Raw genomic sequence first — 18,955 nt, forward strand, 5'->3', positions numbered from 1 at the left:
GGGAGATGGAGTAAGTAAGGAGGATCAGGAGTTTAAGCTACATAGTGAGTTTAAGACCAGCCTGGGCTACCTGTGTGAAAAATATCATTTTATAAAAGAGACATTTGTAAATTTTGTTTGTAATTGTGTAAAACAGTTAATATTATGGAAAAACAAAAGTCATGTTGAATATTTCAAATGGTGCCGATTTTGTACAGACAGTTGGGGGTACACAGCCTTCTTATAAAGGCTCAAAGCAGGAACAGAAAGGCCACGCAGCTATTTACCACCATTTTCAATTCCCCTAGGGCTGATATTACGTTCAGGAAGCGCTACCTTGCCTGGCTGTCTGCTGCAAGGCCTCATTGGAGACACTCCCACGGTCATACCTCAGATGTCTATAGCAGCTAGCACTCAGCTCAGGTTCTAAGCACAAAAGGCAATGGGTGCTGCTAGCTCGATGGTGCCATGGCATGGGGAAAACAACGGGAAGCTGTCTGAGTCTTGAGCCATGAAGATTGGGAACCTGGCAAGGAGAAGTGCTTTTTTCTTCTCTCCAGTATCTCAACAAAACCTTGTGCTAATGGCATCTAATGAGAGGACAAACTGCATGGGAATTTGGAGAAAGCAATTCACAGTACCAACATCTCTGAGTGAAATAAATGGTTAATCTGTGAGCTGACAGGAGAGAGTCAAAAAACTACCACAAAAGCTCACCTCATTTTTAGGAGGATCAGCTAATTGGAAAATTTCAATGTACCCCTGGCTGGATGTAAATTACGCTATTATTGGACATTCTCTAGCATTTAGTAACTAACGGCATATGGACATATCAGTTGGGAAAACTGTCTCTCCATTGTACATCTGAGGTGCAAGAGGTTCAGGGGAAACTTACTATATTTGTGATAAAACAGAACATTGGATGAAAAGAAATGTCTCTATAGGGTCTGTGAGACAACGTGTTGCTCAAGCATTATGACCTGATTTCAATCTCTGGAACCCATGGTTAAAGCAGAAATCCAACTTTTGAAAGTTGTCCTCTGACTTCCATACACATATTATGATATGCACATGTCAGCATGCACACGCACATGCAAACACACACACACACACACAATAAAAAATTTAAAAAATAAAAGAAAAGTGCATCTGTGAATGTTCACAGTAGCTTTATTTATAATAAAGCCCCAAATTGAAATTGGCTTATCATTGAACTGGTGAATAGTTACCATTGAACTGGTGAACAGTTAAACTAAATGTGACACATGGCCGGACAGTGGTGGCGCACGCCTTTAATCCCAGCACTTGGGAGGCAGAAGCAGGCAGATCTCTGAGTTCGAGGCCAGCCTGGTCTGCTGGTCTACAGAGTGAGTTCCAGGACAGCCAGGGATACACAGAGAAATCCGTCTCAAAAAACCAACCCCCCCCCCCAAAAAAAACCCCAAACAAAAAACAAACAAACAAACAAAAAAAACCGTGACACATGCACACCGTGTATGCTACTCAGCAAGAACCAGGAGAAAACTGTGCTGGAGATGTGACTCGGTTGGTAGAGTGCCTACCTATTAAATCAGAATCAGGTAAGTGCATTTTGTAATTTTGTTTGGTTTTTCCACTGTATATGCCAGGCTAGCCTAGGCTCTCCAGCTTCAGCAAATATCTTGTTCCCATTCCCATCTCCCAGGAGTGCCAAGACTAAGGGTGTTCCCTGAGTTCTAGAAGTTCAAACTCAGGCCCTCATGTTTTCATGCCAAGTGCCTTACTCCCAGCCCTACATACCTATTTAAAAAATTACAAGCCAGGTGGTGATGACGCATGCCTTTCACCTCAGCTCTTGGCAGGAAGAGGCAGGCAGATTTCAAGGTCAGTCGTGTATACAAAAGTGAGTTCCAGGCCAGCCAGGGCTACACAGAGAAACCCTGCCTTGAAAAACAACAACAAAACAAACAAGCAAAAACCCAAACCCAGCTCCAAACAGTAAAAATATCAGCACTGACCTGGATGTGATTGTATGTACCCGTGACCGCCTGCACTGGAGATGTTTAGGGCAAGAGGACCAAGTTTTCAACACTAGCCAGGGCTACACAGCAAGATCCTGTTTAAACAAATATATAAGAGCAGAAGCAATGCTTGCCAGAAATCCAGGAAAAGAAAGAGGGTTGAATGGATGACTCATGGAGGGCTTGGGGAGGCAGTAAAACTATTTTGCGTACTCTTGTAATTAATGATGGATACATGGCACGCATTTACCAAAAGCTATATAATACATATCCCAAAGACTGAGCCTTAATACAATGAATAGTCTTTAGTTAATGTAGCCTTACTGGCTCACTGGTTATAACCACTGTGTCAAATAAATGCAAGCTTTTGTTTTGTTTTGTTTTTTTTGTTTTTGTTTTTGTTTTTTGAGACAGGGTTTCTCCCTGTATCCCTGGCTGTTCTGGAACTCACTCTGTAGACCAGGCTGGCCTCAAGCTCAGAGATCCGCCTGCCTCTGCCTCCCAAGTGCTGAGACTAAAGGCAAGGCGTGCGCCACCAGTGCCCGGCAAATGCAAGCTTTACACAAGTATAATTGAATTATTAAAGCGATTAACATGCGAATTAACATGTGCACCATTTTTGGGATGAGGGACAATTTAAGGACTTCATTTTCCACTTAACTTGCTCTGTAAACCTAAAACATCTATCCCATTAAAGACTATTAAAAATGTTTTGGGCTAGAGAGATGGCTCAGTGGTTAAGAGTACTGACTGCTCTTCCAGAGGTCCTGAGTTCAATTCCCAGCAACCACATGGTGGTTCACAACCATCTGTAATGGGATCCAATGCTCTCTTTTGGTGTGTCTGAAGACAGCTACAATGTACTCATATACATACAATAAATAATTTTTAAAAAAAAAGTCTTAGTCTTTCCAGGTCTTAGTTTTTTCATCTCTGAAATGGGTACTTGAACCTGGTTTCAGGTTGCCTTTGAACTCCCATCTCAGTCTTCTGACTGCTAGAATTACAAGCGAGGGCCACTATGCCTGGATGAATTTTGTGTGTGTGCTGGGGCCTTGTGCATAGTAGACAAGAACTTTACCGCTGGGCTTCTCTCTTAACTGAGTCAATTTTTTTTTTTCAATTTCTGTGTCTCTGAAAGCTTTCCCTCTGTTATGTTTCTCTTTGCCTTGTGGCCTTCTATCACTGCATTGTAGATCAGCTGAGCTGGTATCTCTTGGCTATGACTGTTCTGGCAATGACAGGCTCACAGAAGAGATTAAGCAACATTTCCCTTATGGAGGAGTCTTTTTTTTTTTTTTAAGGGAGAAAGGACTTACTGTAATTCATAGTTTGGTACAGCCCATCATGGTGGGATGCGGCTTCCTGCCTCAGTCAAACCTCTCTGATAATGTCCTTGTATGAAGCCTATCCTAGAACTAGCTCTGTAGACTAGGCTGGAGTCAAACTCACAGAGCTCCTCCTGCCTTTGGCTCCCAAGTCCTGAGATGGAAAGGATGCATCAGCACCCCCAGCTTCTGCTACCTTTTCTTTGAATTTTCAAAACAGTTTTATTCAGAGATTTGGCACTCTACGAAGACAGTGACCTAACCTCCTGCAAATCTGTCTTTTATCTTATCACCTATCTTATACAGGGAGGAAAGAGGTGGGGAGCAGGGGCAGGCAATCAATCATTCTCCAGCTCTGTTTTGTCCCTCTGGTTAGGTGGTCAGTCACGTAGCCAGAACTTGTGATGCCTGTGCCTTTTCTGTTATCAACCCTTGTACTCTTCCCCCGGGCTCTTGAAACTTCAGTTTCTGCTGCTATCAGCCTTGCTGAGCCGGGAGAGGAGATAGCACAGAACAAACAAACCATTAACGGTGTTTACTGCTAAGCTAAGGAATAACTTGTACGGGCTGATTCTTTTCTACAATATGGAGTACAAATACGTCTTTATAATAGAGAATATAATAGTGTTCCCGTTCATTCTGTCCTCTATCAAAGGGAAAAAGGACTCTGGAGCTCAGAGAGCAAATGAGTTCTGGGAAGTATCCTCTGTGATTTGCAGCACTGACAGGCAGGCTTCCTGGAATGGGGGTAGCAACGACCGGGCTGTGGAGGCAAGAAAGGGAAGCAAGGCCCTCATCTGAACTATGGAATCCCAGCAATGTGGATTCACTGGAGAGTGTTGAAGGAACTGTGGGTCTTGGGTAGCCAGGGCATGGCCTGGCAGATGTGTGCTGGGAGAGAAATCCAACGTTAGTTCACCAAGGATGGAGCATAGCATGATAAAGCCGTTTTTGTTGTTGCTGGTAGTGGTGGTGTTTTTTTTTTTTTCTTAGCCTGTAGCTACCGGTTAAAAGGGCCGCCCGCGAAGGCCAGGCGGCCCCTGTTATGCGCTAGCAAAGTGCTCTGGCGCCTGAGCTTAATCCTAGCCACTACAGGGGCTCAAAGGCAGAGAGGTTTGTTGTTGTTGTTGTTGTTTTTAAAGACAAGGTCTCACTGTGTATCCCTGGATGGCCTGGAACTTAGTACGTAGAGCAGGCTGGCCTCTTCCTCTAACCAATACTGGGTTTGAAGGGCACACACTACCATATCTGGTAGTAAGAGGGCACTTTTGATTGATCCAGACCCACAAATGCTAATGTCCCAGAGCTAAGCAGACTAGTTGGCAGTTGGCAAGGGTAGGCTATAAACATTCTCAACAAAGTCCCCCAGAAACCTCTCTCTCTCTCTCTCTCTCTCTCTCTCTCTCTCTCTCTCTCTCTCTCTCTCTCAAGCTTTCTTGGAAAGATTCCCAAGATCAATATCACCTGCCCCAATGTGGGAGCTGCTTTATAAAGTCAGAATCGGGTGCTAATCCTGCTCTCCACTTGGGGAAATGGTTTAACCCCTTAGCCTCAGTTTCTCATATCTATAATGTGAGGCTAGGGGCACGTTCTTTGGGTACCAGTATTTCTTTAGGTAATCTTTTTTTATTAGCTATTTATTTATTTATTTATTTATTTATTTATTTGGTTTTTCGAGACAGGGTTTCTCTGTGTATCCCTGGCTGTCCTGGAACTCACTCTGTAGATGAGGCTGGCCTCAAACTCAGAAATCCGCCTGCCTCTGCCTCCCATGTGCTCGGATTAAAGGCCTGTGCCACCACTGCTTGGTTATTAGCTATTTACTTAAAAAAATTTTTTTTTATGTATACACGTATAAAATGCAACGTGCGCCGGGCAGTGGTGGCGCACGCCTTTAATCCCAGCACTTGGGAGGCAGAGGCAGGCGGATTTCTGAGTTCGAGGCCAGCCTGGTCTACCGAGTGAGTTCCAGGACAGCCAGGGCTACACAGAGAAACCCTGTCTTGAAAAACCAAAAAATAAAAAAATAAAAAAAAAATAAAATGCAACGTGATCATCAATATCCCGCCCCTCCCCCATTTCCTTCCCATACACTCTCCAACATTCCTCCTCCCCCTACTGCCATAGCTAGGGCTGTCTGCTAGGATGTTAGCTGCTTTTGATGGCTTGATCTTACAGTGAGTTCCTGAGTACAATAGCCATGTTTAGTCCAGACGGCAGCATTTCACCTCAGCTCCTACACTCTTTCCGCCCCTTCTACAGTGTCTCCAGAGCCTTTGGGGAAGGAGAAGGGGAAGTTGATGTCAATGTCTCAATTAGGGCTGAAGGTGTTAACAGTCACTTAGGTACAAACAAAGGTTTAGAAGGCAATTTGACAAGCCCCTGTAGTGAAGCAACAGTAGTAGGTTCCCCTAGGGCCATGATCTCCCAAGCTAAGAGCTTCTGACCAGGTTTAAGATACCAAACATGAATTCCCCCCTGTGGAGCAGGCCTCAAGTAGCCTCAGCAGGTAGTTGGCTACACTAAAAACACTCACAGCCACTAATTCACCAGTGGTAACAGCTTGCCTGGCGGGCCAGCATTGTAACTTTCAGGGGTCATTGCTGTGTCCTACTGTCACACTATAGATGTCGCTTCTTCCCCAGCAGCCTACAGGTGCTAGGGGGCCGTTGAGCTGAGTGGAAGTTCTCAGGCCAGTGCCAGCAATCAAGGACAATGGCAATGCCTGTGTTATTTTGAGATCCCCCTGATAACTTTGAAAAGAAAACCTTGACAGCTCAGTGAATAAAGGTGCTTGCTACCAAGCCTGAAGACCCGACTGTGATTCCTGGGACTCACCTGGTAGAAGGAGCAAACCAACTCCTGCAAGTCATCCTCTGACCTCTGCACCCGTGCTGCAGGACACATGGGCGCATGTGTGCACATGCACACGCGCACACACACACACACACACACGTGCGCATACAGGCATGCTAAATAAATAAATGTAAAAGTATTTTTAAAAATCTTTTCAGAAAATTTGAGAAAAATCTTGTTTCTTATGTGTATTGGATGTTTTCTGTTTATATTTTAGTTTGAAAGTCATTTTGTGTATTCTTCCTTAATTTTGGCTTCACTGGTCTGGAAAAAAAGTATGATTTCAAGTCAAAGTAAATATTGTAAATTCTCTTAGATTACAATTTCAATGAAGTCCTCTATTAACTGTGTCTAATAGCCAATTATCTTAGTAGCTGAATCTTCTGTGAACATACAGACTCACATAAGAAGTCAGGCACCCACAGGCTATGGTGGTGCACCACTTTGATCTCAGCACCCAGAAGGCAGAGTTCTTTGGGTACACAGGCAGATCGCACAGGCAGATCTCTGCGAGTTCCTGGTCAGTCAGGTCTATATAGTGAAGCATTGCCAAAAAAAAAAAAAAAAAAAAAAGCACAGTGGTACATATTTAAAAATGCCTGAAATCCTGGCACTCAGGACTGTGAGACAGGAAGATTATGAGTTCAAGGATAGCCTGGGCTACATAGAGAGTTCCAAGACTTTATTTCAACCAAACAACAAAAAGATTATATAGTAATGTAAAATTATATTATTCTGACATGAAATAAAGACAATCAAGAGTGCCATTGCTGTATATATATATATATATATATATATATATATATATATATATATATATATATATATATTTTGGTTTTTCGAGACAGGGTTTCTCTGTGTAGCCCTGGCTGTCCTGGAACTCACTCTGTAGACCAGGCTGGCCTCGAACTCAGAAATCCACCTGCCTCTGCCTCCCAAGTGCTGGGATTAAAGGCGTGCGCCACCACCGCCCGGCCATTGCTGTATATATTGGGCTATGTTAACTCCTTGCTGAGGAGGTACAACACTTATGAACGACTGTGTCCTGTTTTCCTTGTAGGCAGTAATCATGATTCAGCTTTTAGGGAATGCTGAGGATTGAGCCCAGGGTCTTATACATGTCATACATGTTTAGTGACAATTTTAATGAGTGAAGCTGACTGAAGAAAGAGATACACGAGAGTTAGATTCAGAGCTATCAAGAATCACTATAATGTATACATAAGGTTTAAGTTGTGAATGTAGAAAGTGTTGTAATTTATTTTCCTGTCCTTCCTTCCCTTCTTCCCTCATTCCCTCCTTCCTTCCTTTTTTTTTTTTTTTTTTTTTTTGAGACAGGGTTTCTCTGTGTAGCCTTGGCTGTCCTAGAACGAGCTCTAGGCTGGCCTTGAACTCAGCAGTCTACTTGCCTCTGTGTCTTCAGTGATGGGATTAAAGGCATATGTCACCACTGCTTGGCTTTATTCCTTATTAAACTCTTTAATTCTTAAGGAGTCAGGATAAATTGAAGTAGAGCCCTGACGTTAAATTTACATTAAATACTATTTTGTACAGTATAGTCTTGCCTTGGCAGGGAGTGACTCTTTAACACCAGGTATTTTTTGATTAGAGTATGTGTTTGTCTGTATGTGATTTTATGTTTTTGAGTCAAGGCCTTACCGTGTAGCTCCAGATGGCCTTTGAACTCAGTGATCCTCCTTTCTTGGCTTTTCAAATGTTGGGATTGCAGCCATGGGCCACCGTGACTCTTTTGCGTAGGTTATATCAATTTCTCTATTTTAAGAAAAAAAGAGGGGGTGGGGGAGAAAAAAAGACAAGACTTGGTCACTTCATCCATTAAAAAAAGGAATGTTAAGTATATATATTTAGGTTGCCTACAGCACTGGCTTTGAAGTGTTTCTTGACTGTAGCCTACTACAGTACACACAATTATTGTCATTCTTCCTGCTCAGCTCCACCCCCCCTTCCCTGGTAGTGAAATACATCTTTTGCAAAATACTTCATCCTACTATATACAAAATGCTCTAATCAGGTCTATTTTGTTCTATTTCAATTAAAAATAAGTCATGAACTAGGTGTGCTGGTACACACTTGTAATTTCACTGCTTAGAGGATCCTGTTCAATCAAGCCTGGCATCAGCTACAGCATGAATTAGAAGCCAGCCTGTGCTACTCAACAACATGCCAAAAAAAAAAAAAAAAAAGAAAAGAAAAGAAAAGAAAAAGAAAAAGAAAGAAAAATCTCCCCAATCGGAGATTAGAGTGCTCAAGTAGTAATTGTTGACAAAAAACATTATGGACCCAACAATTAGACACTTGGATACATACCCTTGGTGTTGGTCTTCACCAACTATCCCAAGTGGTATTTTTTGCAGCTTGAGTACATTTCATCCACAAGAAATACACCTGCAGCTCCAATGGGGCCTTCTAACTCCAATGAGAGGACACTCTGCACATATATCTCCCAAAAGACGCATGACTTCCACAAGGACCCATTGTTAAGATTGTTAAAAGTTGCCGGGTGGTGGTGGCGCACACCTTTAGTCCCAGCACTTGGGAGGCAGAGACAGGCGGATTTCTGAGTTCAAGGCCAGCCTGGTCTACAGAGTGAGTTCCAGGACAGCCAGGACCACACAGAGAAACCCTGTCTCGAAAAACCAAAAAAAAAAAAAAAAAAAAAAGTAAACGATCTAACTGGATGCCTCTCCTGAAGTTATTCTTAGGACAAAAAGAAGAACCCTAACCATATTAAGCCTCACTTGTATTGAGAATTTATATGGCTATAGTCTCTGGGACCATTAGGAACTCATTACTATGTATTTGTGCAGAAAGAATACCTCCTGATGATATGTGGCTAATTGTTATTGAGAAAGGGGCCCTATATATTTATGGCCAACAGAGTGACCTACCTTTATTTGGGGAATCTACAACTTGGTAATTCTTGGGACCAATATTATCATCTTGGATAATATATAATGTTGGGGATTTTTCAATATGCTGTCAGGGTTTTCCACCCTAGGACCCTGACAGCTCCAAGCACACGGTGGTTCTCAACTAGAGGCAATTTCACAATGTTTAGCAACATTTTTGGTTGATGTAACTGGGGTGGAAGGACAACTGGTAGTCAATGGATAGAGGCAAAGGATGTTGTTTTTCTTCAACGTTCAAGACAGTTCCTCACAACAAATGGTCCTTAAGTATTAATGGTGATTTAATTTAATCCTTAAGTATTAAAGGCTAAGAAATCACCATTTTCCTGAGTGGTTATATCAATGTGGAAACCTTTGCTTTATTCTTTTGTTTGTTTGTTTGTTTTTGCATTTTATGTATTCACCATTGCTCTTTTCAGACACACCAGAAGAGGGCATCAGATCCCATTTCAGATGGTTGTGAGCCACCATGTGGTTGCTGGGAATTGAACTTGGGACCTCTGGAAGAGCAGTCAGTGCTCTTTACCACTGAGCCATCCTCCAGCTTCATTCTTTATAAAGAGTCACTTTTTTGTTTGATTGATTTTAGGTGGATTTATTTATTTATTTATTTATTTCTTTTTGAGACAGGTTTTTTCTCTGTAGCCTTGGCTATCCTGGAGCTCACTATGTAAGCCAAGCTGGCCTCAAACTCATGGTGGTCTGCTTGCCTCTTCAGCTTGAATGTTGGAATTAAAAGCATATGTCCGGCTTTATTTATCTGTCAGGTTGTCCACCATGACCTTACTATCCTTGTGAAAGCTGGGGGTTATTAGCTTTGTTTTGGTTTTGGTAGTTCTAAGAATCCAACTGAAAGCCTTTTATGTAAAAGGCAAATGTTCATTTAATAAGCAATATTCCTAGTCCTTGTTTGAGACCGAGTTTCATTACGTAGGCTAGGCTGCCCTTGACTTGTGATCCTCCTGGTTCAACCACCTAAGCACTGGTATTACAAATGTGGAACACCACATCCAGCTGAAAGCTCTTTATTATAGTTGGAATACTTACAGGATTCATCTTGGTATCTAAGCAACCAGAGTATCTTGTGTCTTACAATTGTTGAGTTATTTTACATAAGAGAAATGGTAGACTTTGTGGCTATTGAAATAGAAACTTGTTTATAATATGTTTAACTGAAAAGAAAGCCACTTATGAAATGATATGAATAATTATATCATATAAAATTACTGGTGACAAAGCCAGTAATTCTAGCATTCATGAAGATGAGGCAGGAGGATTACAAGAACTATGCCAACCTGAGTTACCTCAAAAACAGACAAAGCAAGAGGTTGGAGAGTTGTCTAAGCATTAAGAGCAAGTACTGCTCTGGTCTTTTACAGACTTTGTCAACCTCTGTCCTCAGATACGAAGACCTGTAATTTCCTTCTACCTACAGGCGCTTTATGAGTCATCCGGTTGGAGTTGGGGAAAGGTGGTGGTTGAGAGAGAATTCAGCTTGACTTCTGCAGTGATACAGGAATCCTTCAGATTACATCTGAAAAGACTGGAGAAAGACCCTGGTATGGAAGGTGGGAGGGGGGACTCATCAGACTCCCTTACTTCCTGAGGATTTATACACCATTAAAGGGGAAACATTTTCTTCAGCAGTGTAGCCATTGGTAAGTTGCCGGCACTCCTGTAAATGACTCCTCACCTATAACCCTGTAAGCAACTCCACTGAATCTCATCAGTAAAAACACCATAAAAGGCATGCTGTTAGAAGGCCTTGTCGGGAAGAGGAAGTGGGTCAGGGGGAGTGGAAGAAGGACAAGAAAACGTGAGGGGAGTGAATATGATCGACATGCTTTATGTACACATGTGAAAATGTCACAATGAAACCCATTATTGAAATGGGCCTCTCAGTGGTTAATATCTAGGTATTCCTCTTGAAGACAACCAGAATTCATTTCTTAGCACCCGTGTTGAGTGGCTCACAACTGTCTGTAACTCCAGCTACAGGAGATCTGATACCATTTTCTGGACTCTGCAGGGCCCTGCCCTCTACTTCTGTGTGCATAATCCCATGTGTACATCCAGTTTAAAATAAAAAAATATATAAAAGTAGCCCGGTCTACTTAGTACTAAGATCTGGTCAGCCTACTGTAAACAGCACATAAACAAAACCAAATCAACCAAACCCCCACACCCTAAAAACAGTACCAGTGGCCTACAGAGTCCATCAAATCCCGATCAGAACCCAGACCACCATCTTGGTGGAAGTAACAAGCAGCACGTCAGGTTCATATGGAAAGTCAAAAAGACTTTGAAAAGTTACAATCATCTTGAACAAAGCTGGAGAGCTTAAACCCCTATATCAAGACCAACAACAAAGTCATGACTCTCAAGCAGTACAGTACAAGCATGTCTTAATATGACAGAGTGGCAGTTTGAAAATAAGACAGTGTATTTGTGGTCAGTTGACTTTTGACAGGATTGCTAAGATAATTTAATGAGAGAGAGGAGTCTTTTCAACAAATACCATCATAAAGTTGTATCCTCAACACCACATAGGAAAATTAACTCAAAATAGATCAGGGACCTATATGTAACATACATGTAACCTAGACAAAACACTCAGGGTAAATTTTAGGAGGCACTAAACATGGTGGTGCGAGCCAGATTACAGCAAGTTGGGAGGCCAGCCTGGTCTGCTTAGTAGTAAGTTCCGGTCAGCCTACGGTACACAGCACTGTCTCAAAAACAAAAACAAACAAAAAAGGTTTAGAGAAAAACGTCATGACCTTGAATTTCTTAGATACATAGTAGGGGATATTATGCAATACAAAGAAATGGAGTACTGATACATGCAACAACAGGGATGAAGCCTGAAAGCATTATACTAAATTAAGACAGCCAGATATAAAAAGGACATAGGTATATTCCATTCATTTGAAATGGCCAGAGTAGGCACATCTATAGGGACACAAAATAGTGCTTGCCTAGGTTTGAGGGAAAATAGGTTCCTTTGGATTTCCTTCTTTTCTGTATAGGTTTGTAAAATGCAGTGGTAGTGCACGCCTTTAATCCCAGTACTTGGGTGGCAGAGATAGGTAGATCTCTAAGTTCAAGGTCAGCCTGGTCCACAGAGTGAGTTCCAGGACGGTCAAGGATGTTCCACAGAGAAACTCTGTCTCAGAACCAAAAAAATTTGTAAGATGTTAAAAATTATATTTTATCTTTGTGCAAGAAGTGTGGAGGCCAGGTACTGTGTGACACTGTGTCCCTCTATGCTGTCCCTCACCTTATTTGAGACAGGGTCTCTCACTGAATGTTGAACAAACTGAGTTTTGTCTAGATTGGCTGGCCAGCAAGTCCTATGGATCAGCCTGTCTCTGCTCCCCAGAACTGGAAATACAGTTACACTGCCTGGAACCAAGCTTTTGTTGTTGGTTTGTTTGCTTTTCGAGACAGAATCTCTGTATGTACGTTGGCTGTCCTGGAACTTGCTATGTAAATAGGCTGGCCTTAAACTCACAGAGGTCAACTTACTTTGCTTCCCAAGTGCTTCCATAAAAGGGGTGCACCACTCTGCCTCATTAGAGTATTTTTAAATGGATATGTGTGTTTTGTCTGCATGTATGTCTGTATACAATTTCCATACCTGGTACCCAAGGAGGTTGAAGTTGGAATAAGATCTCCTGAAGTCACAGATGAGCTGCAATGTAGGTGTTACAAAGGGAATTGAACCCAGGGCCTCTGGAAGAGCAGCCAGAGCTTTTAACCACTGAGCCATCTTTCCAGTCCCCTGTATTGTATTGTCACAACTGCGACTGACATATACTTCCCTATGTAGCCCAGGTTGGATTTGAACTCCTGGTTCTTGTGCCTCTACCTCCAGAATCCTGGGATGACAGGCATGTGCTACTACACTTGGTTTGTCTGGTCTCTTTTTAGGTCAATGAATTTGTTCTATTACATTGTGAATACCAAAAGCTAGCCACTTGTACATTTTTTTACACTTTAAAACTGACCTCAGCCGGGCAGTGGTGGCGCACGCCTTTAATCCCAGCACTTGGGAGGCAGAGGCAGGCGGATTTCTGAGTTCGAGGCCAGGCTGTTCTACTGTTCTACAGAGTGAGTTCCAGGACAGCCAGGGCTACACAGAGAAACCCTGTCTTGAAAAACCAAAAAAAAAAAAAGAAAAAAGAAAAAAGAAAAAAGAAAAACTGACCTCTATTTTTAAATTTACTGCGTTCATTACAGAAAACAAGAACACAAGAATAACCTCTCTTTTTAAAGTTGAAATAAACCCAAGAAATGAAAAGCCATTGATCTGTACATTTTAAATGGGTGAATGGTATAGTCTGTGAATTATATAGCTCAGTTAGCTTTTTAAAAAAAAAAAAAAAAAAAAAAAAAAAAAAAAAAAAGAACAGCAACATTATCTGTTCCCTGGAATGCAGTGAGCTCAGATAAATCTGGAATGTTAGCAGTTCAGCTTGTACCTGGCTTACAAAAACATCCATTGTGACCTTCCCCCTCCCCAGTTGATGGATTGCAGCTGCTATAGGAGGGCTATGACTTGGCATTTTCTCCTGGACAGGGACAGTGTACTGAGTATAGTACACACGTGCTGCACGCAGGAGACGGCTTTGTGTCTGGTGCAACCCAGCTGTTGTACTGAGCACGCCCTGCCTGGGGTTGGGGCGGGGGAGATCTGGAAAGGTCTGGAAGCTGCACCTGGCCAAGGGTCCAGTCCTCAGGGGGTGGTTGCTTTTCAGCTGAGTGAATTGAGTGCTTCATGTCTTTTAAAGGCTGAGTAAACTAGCTCTGGAAGGCGGAGCTAGATATCACTCTATGTAATGCAGTATTTTTTTTCTTTCTTTGAGACAGGGTCTCACTATGTAAAATATGCTTCCGTTGAACTCTCACCTCAATCTGCCTGCCTCTGCCTCCCTAGTGCTGGGACTAAAGGTGTATGCCATTATGCCTTGCTGTAATGCAGTCTTATATTTAGGTATATTAGTTATGTGGTTCTTCTTGGCTGATGGGATTATGGGTGATGTCTATGTTGTATTTCTGTTTTCAGGTTTGTGTGTGTATTGATACTCCATTCAGGAAAAAAAAAATCTTTACTAAAAGGGCTGGCATCTCCCACCCTCACCAATACCAGAGGATCATTGGCGAAGCTGTCACCTTTGGCAGAGTAGCAAGAGCCCCACCAGACACCCTAACTTCCCACTCTAAGCTTGCTGTGTTGCTTGTTTCTCTGCAACAGCAGCTTTCAGGCGCCAACTGTTCCAGGGGAAGCCCCGCCCAGCGCCATTGGCCTCCATGTTTTATTGCGCAAGCATGAGAACAGCTTTGCACAAAGAGTCAGGGAGCGGGATATAAATTTTGGGTTTGGATATCTGGAGAACTGAGCTTAGATGCCAGCTGTGAGAGGAAGCGATGGGACCGGCCAGGTGGCGGGCACCCCAGAATCAGGCGTCTCCTTTATTCTGTGGGAGGTGGAGTTTCGGTCTAACCTTCCTATTGGCCCACAGGGTGAGCTTCCTGCGTGCTTGTTGCTAGGTTCCACTGAGAGATCCCCTGCCGTGTTCTTCCAGTAATCCTGCTTCTCTCGCTACAGTTTTAAGTTTCATGTTCCAGCGACTGAGCTAGCGGGACGCTGGTATTCTACACTTTAAACAGCCATGTGGTACCATCCTTTGTTTAAATGAAGAGTGTCATTCTCACAAATGAAGGTAGTTCAGAAAGTGCTGAGATTTGGGATAATGTGATTTCGTGGTCAACCAAAGGGATTTTCCCTAGTAGTCGCCAGAGTGTTCAGTCTACGTCCACACCATTGTTACCATTCTTTCTCATGATCAGATTTGAAACGTCCAAGCGATCCTGTTTGTGTCTGGTTCCACAGAGCGTAGAATGGGCAGACCAGTTTCCAACTCCAGCCACAGGAGGGCGCATAGAGACATTAACAAATGAGGGTTGGCATTACAGATTGGGGTGTCCTGAGTTAAGAAAAAGACCTTGGGCACTGTTGTACTATTGTTACTATGGAGTAGCAGTGTCCAGTGGACCTTTCTATGGCGGTGGAAGTCCTGCATCTGTATTGGCCACCACACCAGCCATTAGTGACATGTGACTACCAAACCGTTGAACCGTTCATACAACTGAAGAAATGAACTCTTTGTTTTGAGACAGGGTCTCATTTACCCCAGCCTGACCTTGAATTCCATAGGTAGCTGAACTTGAATTTCTGATCCGCTTACTTCTCTCTTTAGTGCTGGGAGGTGTCGTGATGCCCAGCCTGGAAATGAATGTGTGTGTGTGTGTACATGTGTACGAATATGTGTATGTGCAGGTAAGAGTACTTGTGCATGTGTGTGTGTAGGTATGTGGACACAGAGTATCTTCCTTTATTTCTCTACACCTTATTCAGTGAGGCAGGGCCTTTCACTGAACCTAGTTGTTTAGCCTAGCTGGCTCCCAGGATCTTTCTGACTCTGCCTCCTGACTCTTGAGATTACAGGCATGCTTCCATGCCTTGCCTGTTATGTGAGTGCTGGAGACCCGAACTGAGGTTCCTATGTTTGCGCATTAAGCACTTTAAGATCCACTGAGCCATCATCTCCTTAGCCTCAGGAATGAATTTTAAAGTTTACTTAGTGTAATTAGAACTTTCGCCACAAGGACTGGTGACCACATTGGATTCAACAAATCTAGAACCTTAGACTCTATAAGAAGATTGACTTTTCTGAAAGACAGCATGGATTTGTAATCATTTATAAATAATTAACAGTTTAGGAGGTAAGGGAAATTCACATTGCTATTCCTACCATTGGACAGCTTTTGTTCCAAGCATGCTTATATACCTAACTCAGTTAACCTTCTTTATTGAAAGATGATTGTTAATGTGCTCCCTTTGCAGACAAGTTAGAGAGACGAAGCAACCGGCCTCAAATCATTAAGAAAGTCATTGAGTTTAATAGTACCCACCTAAAGTTTATTACAAATAAATACTGCTGATAAAGATATAAGAATGGCACTGGGAATTTAGAATAGAAACCACTGCTTGGGGGCCGGACACTGTCTCAGTACTTAAGAACGCTTGCTGCTCTTCCAGAGGACCCAGGTTTGGTTCTTAGCACCCACATGGTAGTTCATGACCATGCACACTCAGGTTTCAGGGGAACTTGTAGTGTCTGTGGGCACCAGGCCCATATGTGTTGTGCATATATATACATACACGCAGGCAAAACACTCATACTCATAAAATAAAATAAACAAGGAAACTAATACTTGATTTTATGTGGGTACTAGAGATCTGAACTCCAATGGGAACTTTTTTGAAAAAAGCAGTTATCATTCTAGCCTGTGTAGCATATTTTACATTTATTGCTTGTTTTTGAAATTGTAATTAAATCATGCCCTTCTTCCTTTTAATCCCTCCAACCACTCCCATGTACCCTACCTTGTTATCTTTCAAATTTACAGCACCCTTTTCTTTAATTGTTGTGAGATCATATATATAGTCTATGTCTAATGTATCAATATGAGATTCTTAGTCTGTACAGTCTTACTTGCATGTATATGTTTTTTGGTGCTGAAAATTTGGTATTGGATTATCAGTTGGGGATCTCTTTCCTGGGGAAGACTGTTAGTTGTTAGAAAAAGTCCAACCGCAGTTCAGAACAGACCACTCCAGACCACACGGTTCCAAGGGGGAGGAGGTTTATTCAGGAGATAGGGCAAAGGTGGGGAGAAGGTAGAAGGATAAGAGAGAAGAGAAGTAGAGGCCGGCCATGACCACGTGGACAGAGAGGAAGGTGGGGGAGGGGACAGAGAGGCAAGAGGGTAAGAGAGAGCGTAAGAGAGTAAGAGGATAAGAGAGAGAGGAGGGGGCACGCAGCCCCTTTTATAGTGGATCAGGCCTACCTGGCGGTTGCCAGGTAACTGTGGGGAGAAGCATACCTGGCTGTTGCCAGGTAACTGTGAAGGTGGAGTTTAGACAGAATACTAACAAAGACTATTCCCCTCACCCTTAGCACTCCTGAGTTGCCTATAATTCCTTGTCTAGGATTGAGGCCTTGTGGGCTTTCTTTCCCCTTTCTTGTTAGCATGGCCATTGGTATTGTCTTTGTTCAGATGTCATTTAGACAGCCATGCTGATGAGACTTCATGGGTGTAGCTTCTCTGATGTTTCTAGGAGACACAGTATTACAGCAAACTTCCTGATCCTTTGGCTTTTACAGTCCCTTCTGCCTCCTTTTCTGTAATGGTCCTTGAGTCTTAGGTGTAGGAATTGTGTTATAGATGCATCAGTTGAGACCGATCCCCTTTTGATCAGTTGTGGTATTCTGTAATGGTATCTGTCTGTGGCAAAGAAAAGCTTCTTCAATGAGAGGTGAGAATGCATTTACCTATGAATATGAGATAAATATAGAATGTAGTTAGGGATTATGCTGGTCTAGTAAAGTGATGGCTGTGGGTTCTCCTCCAAGACCCATGGTTTCACTAATCCAAGCAGTTGGTTATATTTCCAGTGGTAGACATCTTTTCCCTCTTATCAAGTGGATCTTAAGTCCAATTAGAGAGCTGTTGGTTACCTCTAAGTTATTTGTGCAAATACTATAGGTATAGTATTCTTGTGGCTCATGGGTATCAGAGCTGGATAGGACTTTTAGTTGCTTTCTCCTTTGGAAGCGTTCATGGTGCCTTCTGGTACCACAGAAGCTAGTCCTCAGGGAGGAGGCTTTCAGATCAGATCCAGCTTATGTCCTCTGGGCCCTGCGTCCAAAGTGCATGGTATCTTAAGCAATAGGAATTTACCTTTCACCTCTCAGAGGGAACCGAGGGCCACCGCATAGCCTATTATGTTTTGCGAGTCTCTCGGATGTCCCTGACCAGTACCTCAAAAGGGGGCTTCTTATGCCTGATGTTGGGGTTTTTACTAGACAGTATATGGCTTTGGGAGGGCTATGTAACGTTTTGGAATCTGAGGATAACTACATTTTATTTTTATTATTTATTTATTTATTTATTTATTTATTTATTTGGTTTTTTGAGACAGGATTTCTCTATGTAGCCCTGGCTGTCCTGGAACTCACTCTGTAGACCAGGCTGGCCTCAAACTCAGAAATCCACCTGCCTCTGCCTCCCAAGTGCTGGGACTAAAGGCGTGCGCCACCACTGCCCGGCCCTACATTTTATTTTTATTTAATTAATTATTTTATTTATTTACATTCTATCCATTGCCCCCTCCTGGTCCCCCCTCCCACAGTTCCACATTCCATTCCCCTTCCTCCTTGCCTTTGAGAGGGTGCTCCCCTCCCCTCGCTTGAACATCCCCCTTCCTTGGAGCTTCAAGTCTCTCCAGGATTAGGCACATCTTCTTCCACTGAGGCCAGACAAGGCAGTCCTGTGCTGTATATGTGCCAGGGACCTTAGACCAGCCTGTGTATGCTGTCTTGTTGGTGGCTCAGTCTCTGGGAGCTTCCAGGGGTCTAGGTTAGCTGAGACTGCTGGTCTTCCTATGGGGTTGACCTCCCCTTCAGCTCCTTCAGTCTTTTCTCTAATTCTTCCATAGGAGTCCCTGACTTCAGTCCAATGGTTGGCTGTAAGTATCTGTATCTGTCTCAGTCAGCTGTTGGTAGGGCCTCTCAGAGGACAGCCATGCCAGATTCCTGTCTGTAAGCACATCATAGCATCAGTAATAGTGTCAGGCCTTAGTGGCCCCCACCCCCATGAGATGAATCCTAAGTTGGGCCAATCACCGGACTACCTTTCCTTCAGTCTCTTCTCCATTTTCGTCCTTGCAGTTCTTTTAGACAGGAACAACTCTAGGTCAGAAATTTTGACTGTGGTTTGGTAACCCCATCCC

The 18,955-nt window shown here is 42.9% G+C and overlaps 1 non-coding gene across 1 annotated transcript; it reads right to left on the bottom strand.

Moving 5' to 3' along the window:
- Positions 1 to 4,299: 4,299 nt before the first annotated feature.
- Positions 4,300 to 4,416, bottom strand: LOC117695660 (small nucleolar RNA SNORA76). The gene has a single exon (XR_004604694.1). It is a non-coding gene; the product is annotated as a small nucleolar RNA SNORA76 (small nucleolar RNA).
- Between the last annotated feature and the right edge of the window lie 14,539 nt (positions 4,417 to 18,955).

This window comes from Arvicanthis niloticus, chromosome X, assembly GCF_011762505.2.
Source record: "Arvicanthis niloticus isolate mArvNil1 chromosome X, mArvNil1.pat.X, whole genome shotgun sequence".
NCBI classification, from domain to species: domain Eukaryota; kingdom Metazoa; phylum Chordata; class Mammalia; order Rodentia; family Muridae; genus Arvicanthis; species Arvicanthis niloticus.